The following is a 12,886-nucleotide window of genomic DNA, read 5'->3' on the forward strand; positions in this document are numbered from 1 at the left end:
AAGCAAGATGGATATTGTGCTATTGTTGATGCAAGAGAATCCCACAGTGCATTTCACAGCGCCACGAGCGCTCCCCGACAGGCTGGCTGCTTTGATGGGAAGCAGTGTGCTGTGCTGGATGTGCTGCGTTTCGCAGGCTGGAGAGCACTCTGTTGCTCTGAGGCTACAGCAACCCTTGGGTAGTTGTTAAGAGTGTTTGCTCGAGCTTGTGAAACACCAATTCTGTTCAATCAGTCAAAAATGTAAAAACGTTCCTTTGTGCAGCAAATGTAAGGGACATTTATGGGTGCATGGAGTTACTTTTGTATGCAGAAGGGAGCATCAGCTGTAGGTAAATAGGAGATGTTGAGTTTGAGTTACAGCTCTGTGAGATCTGTGCTGCCTAGGTAGAAAAAATCCTATATTTTTCTTTCCTTGAGTAAACAAAAGGTCCTCAAACCAATAATTCATCTTGTTTCCTCTTGCTCCACTTGAAATGATCTTTATTCATCACTGGCAGTAGCTTTTGTTATCAAATTTCTGTGGCGGATAAATGAGTTTGGATGAGGTAATGTGCTACTGATGTAAATTGAATGCAAAGTGAAGAAGGTAACAATCATCTCTCATTTTCTGTGCATAAGAAAATGCAAATGGGAGAAAATAAATAGAGCTAAAATGCTGAAACAATACATCTCCTATCAATAAAGAAGAGTGTAGAGAATGGCCTACCATAACAGAGGATAATTGAAATCTCATTACTGCAAATATTTTACTTCAGAACATAGGTCAGTCAAATAATTTTTGGTTTATTGTGCATATTTCACATGTAATGCTATTTGCAACATTATGGCTAATTAATCTCCACAGAAAATGCCAGCATCATTAGAATAAACAAGGCTATTAACACAAATAATTTTTATTGTTTACTACTATTGCTGTCAAATCCTGGAGCACCAAATTGAAAGCTAAGTGTTTATTTTTATTTATTTTGAAACCAAAATCCCCAGAGTCGTGATCGCCACCGTGAGCTCTTTGGAGATGAAAGCTTTGTTGTTTAGGTGGATGACATCAATTAAATACCTGATCTGGGTTTGTTTTGATTTGGTGTTCTCTGCTCTCGAATGAAGAGCATTGAAAATGCACAGTCAAACTGTGCCTCTTTCTATGAAGAGGCTTCCTATGAGATGTCCCTTCTGCTTTGGGGCTATTTTTGTTTAAGGTGATGTTGCAGCAGAGGAGGTTTGGGTTGGATGTTAGGAAAAAACTTCTCAGAAAGAGGAGAGAGGCATTGGCATAGGCTGCCCAACCCTGGAGGTGTTCCACAACTGTGGTGATGTGGCACTGAGGGATGTGATTGTGGGCATGGTGAGTTGGGTTGGGGATGGACTTGGGGATCGTAGCACTCTTTTCCAACCTTAATGATTCTATGATTCTGCTCCCTAGGCTATGAGGAATCTAAGGTTTTGGTGCACTGCTACCTTTTTCTTCTCCTTTTGGGTCTTATTGGCTTGTTAGTTGTAAATCTTGTTGTTTTCAATGTCCACGGTTGGAGTGAAAAATGCAGATTCCTTCTTGGAAGGCAGTGTGAACTTCCTGACCCGAAGAATTGCCAGCAAAAAACTGGTAGTGCATTTTTTGGGGCTGGTGTGTTGGGCTGGAGGATGCAGCAGAACATGGAGTGGCAGCAGTTGGCATGTGCTGTAACATCGTGTTCCCAGCAGGGCCATCACCTTGGGCCTGGGAGCTGCTGGTCTTTCAGGGAAGCTCTCCTCTGCAAAGAGAAATGTTTATGAGAAGTCAGAACAAGAAAGGTATTTCCATTTTAATCTGATTTTTTTTTTTTTTTTAAATGTGCTCTGGGTGCACTGATCAATAATGTTAAACAGGCTGATGGCTTGAGGAACTTGTTAAAGGATTGTTCATAATCTCCCTTGTCTCCAAATGCATTATTTTGAGTGAAAAATCCTTCTCAAAACCTTAAGCAAATTTCAATTTGCCTTTGCCCTCTAGACAGCTGTGGTAAGTAATCTTTCCTCAACCAACAGCAAACAAGCTATTTCTGAAATAGCAGTGAAAGTAATGCTTGGTCTTCATCTTCTCCCCCTCTTTATTTGGTTAGTGTGAAGTCTCAGGCCGTTCTCTGTGGGAAATTACCCAAACATGGAGGCAGCACAGCCATCGTGCCCTTTGCAGTGCTGATTATCCCATCGCAATGATTAACTTACTAGAGAAAGTAGCAGTGATGGCAGCGTGCGGTCAGTTTGTGCAGGAGCAGGGTTGGCTCTCAGCTCTGCAAGCTTCTCCCCTACTCTCTCGTCCATCTCAGGGTTTGTAGTTCCTGCGTTGGACACTCTTATTTTGCCTTCACGTGGAGGTTCCAAAGCCTGTGCCAAGGAACAGACTCCCCTTGCTGAATTCCCTCTGGACGCATCCATCCCAGTTAGGGGATGGATGGAGGCTCTGTCCCCCTCATTTTATTCAGTTCTTAATTAGACTCCTGCAAAGGAGCACAGAGCAAACTCTGCTTTCATCTGGAGATCCAGTGGCTGTGAAATATTTACTGGAAGTAAATAACTGTCAGAAAAAAAAATAAGTCCCTGACTCTACATGAGCGTAAAAGTGCTTTGAAATAGTCTCATTCAAATAAAAGCTCCTCACGTTGAGTGGCAGTAAGAAACAGCAACACAGGCAAAAAAATTCCCAGTGTAGAAAGTAAACAAAATTACTAATTCATGGAGCAGCACGTTTCACAGTAGCAGCTTTAATATCTTTTTCAGTTTGATTTAAAATAGACAAGATTAAAAGGAAATCTGGATTTAGTTTGGTCATCGTCTTTCAGAAAATAAAGTGCAAGCACAGATAGATGCACTGAGCTGCTGACGTTATTTTAAATTTAGAATTCAGCATCTCCACTTCAAACTGGATAAAGCAATGAAACAAAGCTCTGAGAGTGAAGCAGCTCCTGCAGATTTTGATGGGTCAGCTGGATCACCAAATTCGAACATCATCGTACAGACCAAGAAATAAATTAAACATAAGCTTGAAAGTTGGCTTGCCACTGTGTCTTGGCATGAGATGACACAATCTTTATAATAGGCCAGGCACATATATAGGACAGAGGCTTGTCCTGCTGCAGGCTTGCTGACACAAACGTGAGCTCTGGAGATTGCTTTGAAACACATCTCTGCAAGATGTTTCTCGATCCTCCAGTAAACCCATCACCACCATCTGCTGATGGTATAAATAGTGTAGCGTCTTGAGAAATGCTCCTGTACCAAGACTCTGTTTACAGAGAGGTTAACTCCAGCCAGCAGCACCCAGACGATCAGAGGAGCTTGTTTCCTCTTTCTCTCACGGGAGAGGATTCGTCCTGTTTTGCACCAATGTCTTCTATTGGGTGATCGAGGTGCCTCGTGCTTTATTCAGACTTTATTTTGGATAGTTAAAATTGGAGTGAAACAAGTCTCAGCCAGCACAACCAGGCCTACCACAGCTTTAGACCTTGCACTTCATATTAAGCTAAAATTACTAACATTAATTATTCTTCCTTCATCCATTTACTCTGTCAGTGCTTGTGACTATGCCTTTGTTTGTTTAATTTGCTTTGAGCATTTTCCATCCAATGTTTCTGTTTTCTCCTTGTAGCAGGGCATCCTTGTGCTTTAATCGCCCCCTCTTCCTCCCTTTCTTTCTGCTATCTTTATAATTTGCTTTCTTCCCCTTCAGAATCAAAGTCTGTGGTATTAACATCTAAGGGGAGGATATGCAGAGAAGAGATAAGGATATTTCTAACCTGTGTGTCCCTAACTGATACCACCAGCCAGCTCTTGCATCGTAGGTACTCAGATCAGCTGCACTTGAAGCTTGTCCTACGCTTAAATAATATGATCTCAGACCAACGCTTTCAGCTGACTGACTTGGAAGGGAACTTGGAAAAACTAGAAGCCCTCTTCATAATTCTGGAACCTACTGAACAAAGCAGTAAATTTGTTAATGTAATTCGGAGTAAGGGACCATGCAGTCCCTGTTATCTGCTAAAATCAGTGCATATGGTGGATGAAGCCACTGGTCTGGTTTTACAGCGAGACACTGCAGATTTTCTTGGGAATGTCAGAAGTGTGTGATGCAATGAACAGGTCACAGTTGAGAATGAATAGGCCTTTCTAGCACAGCTGACCTACTTGGGTTTTCTCTTCAGTCCACAGGACCTATTGCCCTGCTGTACTTCTCTTGTTAATCACCCATCAATAATGGATGGTTTGGTGTTCTGATTGCCAGCTCTAAAAAAGCCCACAACTCTGTTTCATGAAGGCTGCGTTAATTTGCATTTAAACTAATACAAAGTCACGTTAAAAAGCAGCTATCTTACCTTAGCAATCTTCTATCTTGGTTTGGCTAGCCCTCTTTGCAGTTAAGGCCGTATGACTAATTATGAATATATTGTTTGAGCTGAAGCACATTGTAAACTTCTTAAATCAAGTGGAATGTCTCACATGCATGGAAACACAACCAGCAAAAAAGATGCTATGTCTAATATGTGAGACTCTCTATCTAAATTAGGCTCATCTCTTTGAAAAAATGCATGAGTTCCACAGCTCAGGCTTAGATCATAATTTGAAACTGCAGAGGATTATCTTAGAAATCACATAAAGCATCTCCCAAGGGGTTTTGATGGCTGCTTCTTTGCATCAGCTTTTACCTTGAAAGCTATTTCCAACTCATGGAAACATGAAGAGTTCGAAGATGTGTAGATTCCTCCTAAAAAGCAGCACAGTTCCTAGTCATGAACACAGCCTCGACAGGTAAATACTCCGTATCTTCTTCCTACAAATGAATATGGTCCCAAGCATTTCTCTTTGAGGCTCCAAGAGTTCCAGCTCAGGTTGCACTGTGCAAGTAATGCAGAGCAGGAGCACAGCCTTACTCAAGTTGTCCAGCTACCACCTTGATCTTGTAGATCTAGGGCCAAGTTCTGCCTTCATTTCATGCCAGAAGTCTGATTCCAGTTCTCTTCCTGCTTCATAGTTCTGTTCTCCTGCATTTCTCTAAAGCTGCTGTAATGCTTTTCAAGTCAGGTCTAATCATAAGTGATCTTTAATCACAAGCAATCCATTCCGTATTAATATAGTGGAAAACTCATATGATGATTTGGGTTTGTAGGGAGACATGCACTAGTGCAAGACCAGGACATAATACTGCTGTATCAGTACAGGAATAAATAACTACACAGGGCTGAGGGCAAACAGAACTGAATTTCAGGCCTCTCTATTATCTGCTCTGGATTTAAAATACTCCTGGGAGTTGAATCTGAGGAACGAAGCTCAATGCGAGTAAATATTTTTGACCTATGCTCTGGCTGTGGGTAATTTACAACACACTTGAAAATCTGATCTGGGTTATGTCCAATTCACAGAAGTTTATTTCCAAGGCAGTTATTTATAGACTGCTTTCCTGGCTCTTGGGTTTCTTTGGAAAATGTCTCAACATTAGTTCTGCAAGCAATCAGCATAAAATTAAAGTGTTCAATTCTAATGGTGAACAGCTTAAGGAAAGTGAAATGTTATCCAACAAATCCTTCATTTCACTTAAAGCTTTGAGTCTTTCAGTATTTATTAGTGGCATCTCTACTCTGCAGCAAGTCAGAAGGCTCAGACCCATTGTAAGGAGGAAAACAAAATCCATCTGATTAAAAATGAAGAGTACTTTCATCTTCCATGTAGTACAGCTAGAATAAGTCTTGGTATCTGTTTCTTTAAACATCCTTTGGCCTTTAGGTGTTGTGGCTTTCTCAACATGGGTTGACACTATAGGAGCAACAGTGGTATTTATCTGAGCAGATCCACCACACTGCTGCAAAAATTGGGTTCTTGGCATTTGTAGAGGTGAGCTCTGAGAGTGTTCATTCGTCTGTTTTAGCTTCAGTTTTTCATTTGCTTAAATGATGTAGGAAAGGCCTGCTGTAATCTCAGAGGATGATAACTTGATTACCTCCCTGTGCACTGATTGAACTACCTGTACTTCTTCTTTTTCAAAAAAATAAAGAAGCTTAAAATCTTTAAAAGAACTTTCCACACAGTAATCAATAGTGGTGAAGACATGTAAGTAGTTAGAGAATAGGACTTCAAATTTAATCTGCATTGAGTTTTCAGCTGGAAAAGGACCCCCTGAACACTGTGTGCACATGAAGCTGGCACTGCTTTGCCTGGGGATGTGCAGTCACCTCCTGGGAAGAGGGGAATGGTGAGAAATGTTCATTTAAAATGTGAGTTTCCAAATAAAATTAGCTTATGATGGAAAATGGTCCCATTTATAAACTTCTGCAAGGTTATCTTTTTATGAAGGTCATTGGATTAACCATAGCTAGAAGGAGCATGTTAGGTTGTTTTAATCACTCAGCAGTGAACGTTTAAGATAGGATTCTTATGGGAAAGTCCTGAAAAAATATGTATTTTTTTTGTATTCCACTAATGCACGCAGGATTCAGCAGAGATAGGAGCTGCACAGGGGACATCTGTACCAATGTGCAGCATAGGGAAACTTCTCCACACGGAGGAACCCACAGAGGGGAAGAAGGGGAGATAGAGACAGTATAATAGTCTGCCTGTATGAGTGCCAGGGTCAGAATACACAGCTTTGTTTTTCTGGAGAACGAATCCATCGCCATGACACTTCTTCCAGGCTCACCCTGTAATAATAAATAAGACCAGCCATGTTGTTGGAGGGCCTCTGCAAAGAAGGGATGATGTTTTCCTGTCATGCATTAAAGCTACCCTATTTAACTGAGTTCTTGGTGGAATCATCTAGGAGATGGAGGAATAAACAGGCTTGATACAAGACATTATCTACTAAATGAGGTAGGATTTTCCCACAATGTGTGATTTCATAGGTAAGCAAGTATCAAACTAGAGAATGCAGTTTGTCTTCAGCCAAGACGCTCAGTCTGCGCCATGCATGCTCAACACATGAGTTTGAGCCCTCATGAGTCTGCCAGTTGAGCCTTTAAGAGCATCCCCTCTGCCTTATCTCAGGTAATAAGTGTCTTCTAGGTGGCCCAGCTGCTCTCTGTCTGCTGCCAGAAGACAATAACTCAGTAACTGAGATCTCAGCTGAAAGGCTTGCTGTAGTTACGCTCCATTGCAGAGATAAGGTGGCACCAAAACTGTCGATGGCAGAATGAAGGAAAACAAATTATCATGTCTGAAATAAAACAAATTTTAATTAATGTCTCTAATCTGTCTAGTGAATGTTTTAAATGGCATTTCTGCCTTCATTGTTGCTCTAAATGGTGACAAACTCATCAGAGGTAAACAAATTGCAGTGTGTGCCTCTCAAACAAACCAGAACTCTTTCTCTTTAGCTGTGGAAGGAATGTAAGCTTTCCAGAAGGTAATTTATTCAGAGCTAAATCTGAGTAACATCTTTTTTCCTGCACAGCCTCTGTAGAGCCCTAAGCAAGCTGAGCTTGGTGCAGACCTCTGTTTTTCTTGTCTGTAACAGTTTTCCCATCTGGTTTCCTCTTAAAAACTACAAAATGCTTATCCACAGAAAAGAACAAATCTACATCTTGCCAGTGTGCACACCTTGAGAACCTGTGGGGGATTTTGGGGTCCTTTTTCTTTGTTTGTTGTTGTTTTCATCTGAATTTCACATCCTGCAGGAGGAAAGGAATAGAGATGTAAGAAAGAAGGTAATAGATCACCCATAAATAAGTATGGGCTAGAATTTAGAGATGAGCTCTTGCCTCAGAGTTAGGGAAGAATTGGGGAACTGCCCAGCAGCAGAGGGAATGGGGATCAGGTAGGGGAGGGGAAAAGTGATGAAAAAAAAAAAAGCTTAAAAGAAGAACTTATAAAAGCAACTGAATGGAAAAGTATGCAGTCTGGGACTGGAGCATGTAGGGGACACAAATATATGACCACAAAGCAGAAGGTTTATCAAGGCTTTTGATTTATGCTAATTAAAGGAAGAGCATATTGGGTGGAAAGACCCATTGCCAACTCAAGAAGTGGTCCAAATCCCTCAAGGTGATCTGCAAAATGAAACAGAAGCAAAATGGGAACCTCTCTCTTTGATTTTACAGCTAGCCCCAGAGCCCCTTAGTCCTTTACTTCTGATCTTTCAGCGAAGCTGATTGCATATCTTTGAGGCCTTTGGTCCTCAGCTGTAGAAATAAAAGCTCTGTGAGCTGATTGCTGAATCACCTCTAGGAACAGAAATAGCATTTTGGGGTGATCAAAGACTTATTCCAGTGGGGGTCTTTCTATAACATTTCAGCGCAGACCTGGGTATATGTAAATGTTCTGCAGGATCTGACATACATGATTAATGTTAAGCGTATCTCACTGTTGATGCATCCTTTTTAATAAAAGGGAGCCTAAAACTAGAAGAAACCCTTGTGAAAAATAAGCCTGAGCCACTCATAAGCATCACTTCTCTCCATTGTTTTTACCATCTTGCAAATTTGATGCATCCCCATTCTGCCAATGCCTAGATGAATGAATAATCTGTTGGGAACCTCAACCGTTTCTTCCTTTTATATCACCCAGAATGGCATTATTGCCAATCTCTGTAGTTTTCTGTGCTGTAGCCGTTGTGGTACACTTTATAACAGACAGCAGCTAGTGGTTTAAAATAAAAATGAATTGAGCCCTGCATGCTAGATGTGTAGAGGGAATGGACTCTTCTTTCTTGTTGCTTTCTTTTTCTGTCTTTTTATTTTTTACCTGCTTCAAATAGGAATGCTTTTAAGTGGTTGGTGTTTATGCTTCAAGCAAATGCAAATATAACAGTGACTAAACTAGATGGATTTTGGGTGTACGCAGAGAATCACAATTTTTTTTTATATTGTTGATGCTATCTGAAAGGAAACTCAAAGAATTAGGCTGAATGTGTTGAAGTATAGAGGAAAAAATTACTTCCTTCCTAGCACTACAGACTAAGGGAAACATAACCGTGTTGAAGGAGTTTGATGTAGTGTCTTTGGGTGAGATTATCAGTTGCTGAAGATACTTGGGTTGGTACAATACATGTACTTTGACTTCTGCAAGTGCATGATTTGATACTGCAGAGCCTTACAGAAAGAGTTGTGGTTCATCAGTTTCCCCTTACTGAAGACGTGCTAAAATAATAGAAGGGTGGATTAACGTGCTTTATTCTAAGAAACCTGAGCTATTTGCTTAGATATTAGAATAACAATTCTGTGTTAGCCAAGGCAAATTTTAATTTCCTGTACCTGGAACGAAAGGTTGTAAGGGGAATCTTTTCAAAATAGCAGACAAAGCTCTAACAAGATCATGGAATTTGAAGAGAAGCTTCCTTGCTGGAAATAATACGAGTGACTGGTCATTGGCAGTTATGGTCAGGTGCCGTTGCTAGAGATTCTTAAAGAGATTTAGAATTGTTTGTTACTCAGAAATGATGCACTGGAAAGACCTATGGCCCTGGCTATGCAGTTTAGATGGAAGGTTCATAACAACTTTGCTCACCCTGTATGAAGGTAGAAGACACAAAAGTCCTACAGGCTTCCCCACTCCTTTATGAGTATCTGAAACCTGACAATCTGGGGGAGAATTGTGTGGCTTCGGTAGCTTTGTGCTGACAGGAACCCATTTCACCGTGGAGGTCTCCATGAAAGGTGATAAAAGCCTCTCTAGGAGTCTGCAGGATCAAAGCTTTAATTTTTTCTTCTTTTTTGTCATTGACTTTGTGCAGAGGGAAGAACAGAGGATGGTTTTAAACCAGAAGCTCTATTTCTTATTCAACATGAAGTCCTAAAAATTAATGGTAACAGTGGCAGTTAGAGCAGGTGAGGGTGAGTAAGGTGCCTCTTCCACTTCATTTAGTAAAGAAACCAAGTTGTTTCCCTTAGGCACTCGTCTTGCAGCTTGCATGACTGCAGATGGCTGCCACTTTGAAAGAAGCCTGTAATTTGAAAGCAACTCTGAATCATCCTGCCTGCCTTTCTTGGCATAACACTGCTTCACTTCACGTCTCTGTGGAGCCTGGTGTTCACAGGCTTATCCTTTTGACTAGCAATACGAAGTGAGCCATGCATATGGGACTAATGACAGGGGAAGATGAAATCAAGTATTACAGTCTACTGCCTCTACAGGAGGCAGCCCATTTAGCAGCTAGCGTTATCTGATGCCCACTGAAACCTCCATTGTTAACTATCAGGGGAAGCACTTATCTCACACTCATTTCCCTTGAGATCAAAGCCATTATGTATTTAACTGTTGCTGCACGTTGGGAATAATGCAGATTTGAAGGCGCTTCTCTAACTTGATAGTTTGAAGTGATTTAAAGCAGATTTTTCTCTCTTATGCAAAAAGGTGCTGTACTGCGCTTCCACGAAGAGCCACAGAAACCTGTCCATAGGCTTTCAGATAGGGTTCCAAACAGACCCACTGCCATTTCAGTGAGTTAGCCATCTCAGGATAGCAGGGCTGGTTGAAGACTTGTGAAGGCAGGGTGCCTGCAGATTTTTTCTACATGTGCCAGTTTCTATTTTCCCTTTGCTCCTTCCCTCTTTGCATCTTGCTCTGCTGATCCTGTTCGTTTCTAGCATCAGCAGAAGCATTCTGGGTGTTCCCCTCATGCTGTTTCCAGTGCCAGTGCTGCCCTGTTGTGTGCAGCAGATGGTACAGCCAGCTCCTTCCCATGGGGCTGGAGGATGCAGCTCCCTACAAGTTCATCCAGCAACCACTGGAAAACAGTTCTTTTGTTGGCTGGAGTCAGGCTGTACTCCCTGTGAACATTCTCTCTGGGAAGTCATATACCCAGTTGTGCAAAGAGACTTGAGGGAGTCATCTAGACTAACCTCTTGATCAAAGCAGAGACAGAGTAGCAAGTAGCTTTTGTCCAAAACTGACTTGGAGCTGCTGATGGAGGCCAGAACCTATGTTGCTTCCTGTGCTCTTGGAGCATCTATCTATTTTCTGAACTCCACATTTCTCCACCCTGGTCTGGCTCTTCTCTGTTAAACTGTCTAGGCACAGAACTCCATGTGTTTCCATGCCAAAAATTATTGAAAGACACTGTCCATACCAAGCTGGCTTCTTTTGCTGCAAATGGGAACTTTAATGGGCACTGGGGAGACCTAAAGAAACCTGGATCGGAATGAGGAGTGCTCTGAAGACTGGGTTGGTTATGGACCATCGTTTTCCCAGAGTTTTGGAAGCCTGTCTTTTTGAAAGTCTTTTTAGTCTAACTACAAGGGGAAAAGGCAGTTTGATTGTAGGCTAGATTTTAGCTGATTTAGAAGCAATAAAGCCAGTGGAGTAAGAAAATAGAAGCCTAAACCACCCAAAAGGGTACTGTATACATTTGCCTGTCAGCTACTGTTAAGCATCAAGGCTAAGTAATTGCCATACCTACTTCCCCAGATGTGTTTTGACCTCTGGCTTAATTACCTTTCCAAAAATTGCCCACTCCTGAGGATGCTGCTTTATGCCAAACAAACTGCTGCCAATGTGCTTGAAGGAGATTATTTTACAGGAAAAGCATTTTCACAAACAGATGTAATGTTCACTTTTCTTTCTTTCCCGGAGGGCTCTCTATCTATTTTTATTCCTCATATTTTGTTATTATGCAGTGGAACCCAAGGTCCTATTTATTGAGAAATGTTTTTAAAACTTTATATTTCTATAAATAAATATGTCTGAGCTGATTATTCAGGGGCTCAGTTTTTGAGAGATCTTGCTTAGGTTCAGCTGGAATGCTGACTGACCTCTATTCTGCCTTGACAGTGGTTGGTTGAACACAGGAGTTAGTATTGATGCTGTTTTCACATTGCAAAATGTCTCCTGCAATAGGATTTGCTTTGCTTTCTGCATCTCTCCACACCTCCTGGGTGGTTATGAGGGAAACAGATCGTTTTATGTCAGGTGAGCTCTCAGGGCACAGCAAACTGAACAGTGACTCCGTGTAGCCCCGTTTGTTGTCTGTGCTCCTAATCTGGCTGGCAATAATGGAAGCAAATGGCTGGTGGGCTGCAAAATCAGAGACAACAACCAAGAGGAGGTGAAGCTCCTGGTGAAATGGTGCTGATGATTGCTGTTGATGGCTTGTTTGTGTCTGCAGCTGCTGCAGCCAGTGCCTGGAGGCCCTAGCCCCATCCTGAGCAAACAAGTAGCTATTTCTGTAATGAGTATGTTGATGCCATAGAATCATGGAATGCCGCGGGTTGGAAGGGACCTCAAGGATCATCAAGTTCCAACCCCCCCCTGCTGCAAGCAGGGTTGCCAACTGCTAGATTAAAACACCAGGTCAGGCTTCCCAGGACCTGGTTTCAAATGCCTCCTTGGGTAACCTGTTCCAGCACCTGACTACTCTCAGAGAAAAAATTTGCCCCTGACAACTAATCTAAATCTTCTCTTTTTTTTAGTTTAAAACCATTCCCCCTTGTCCTATCACTGTCTACTCATATAAAATGTTTATTTCCCTCCAACTTATAATCTCCCTTTAAATACTGGAAGGTGTAATGAAGTTTCTTCACAGCTTTCTCTTCTACAGACTGAACAAGCCCTGCTCCTTCAGCCTGTCTTGATAGGAGAGGTGCTCCAGCCCTCTGATCGTCTTCATCATTGTGACCTCTGAACCTTACCCAAAAACTTGACATCTTCCTGTGACATGGGCCCCAGACTGGGACCCAGTACTCTAGATGGATTCTCACATGGGGAAAATAGAGAGGAACAATCTGATTATGTGTTCTCTCCCCTTGTCCTGGCACTGAAAAGGTCCATCCCTCTCACTTTAGGCAACCTCTTCAGATCTAAAGGATGCAGGTTGAGGCTTTCATCACTGCCACACCAAACAAAATGGTAATAACTACTGTATATACTTTGTTAAGTGTTGGTCTCTGCTATCCCTTCAGTAGAGAAGGGTGTTATCCTGTTCCTGCTTGCTT

Source organism: Tympanuchus pallidicinctus, unplaced genomic scaffold, assembly GCF_026119805.1.
Source record: "Tympanuchus pallidicinctus isolate F22 unplaced genomic scaffold, pur_lepc_1.0 scaffold13, whole genome shotgun sequence".
Lineage (NCBI taxonomy): Eukaryota > Metazoa > Chordata > Aves > Galliformes > Phasianidae > Tympanuchus > Tympanuchus pallidicinctus.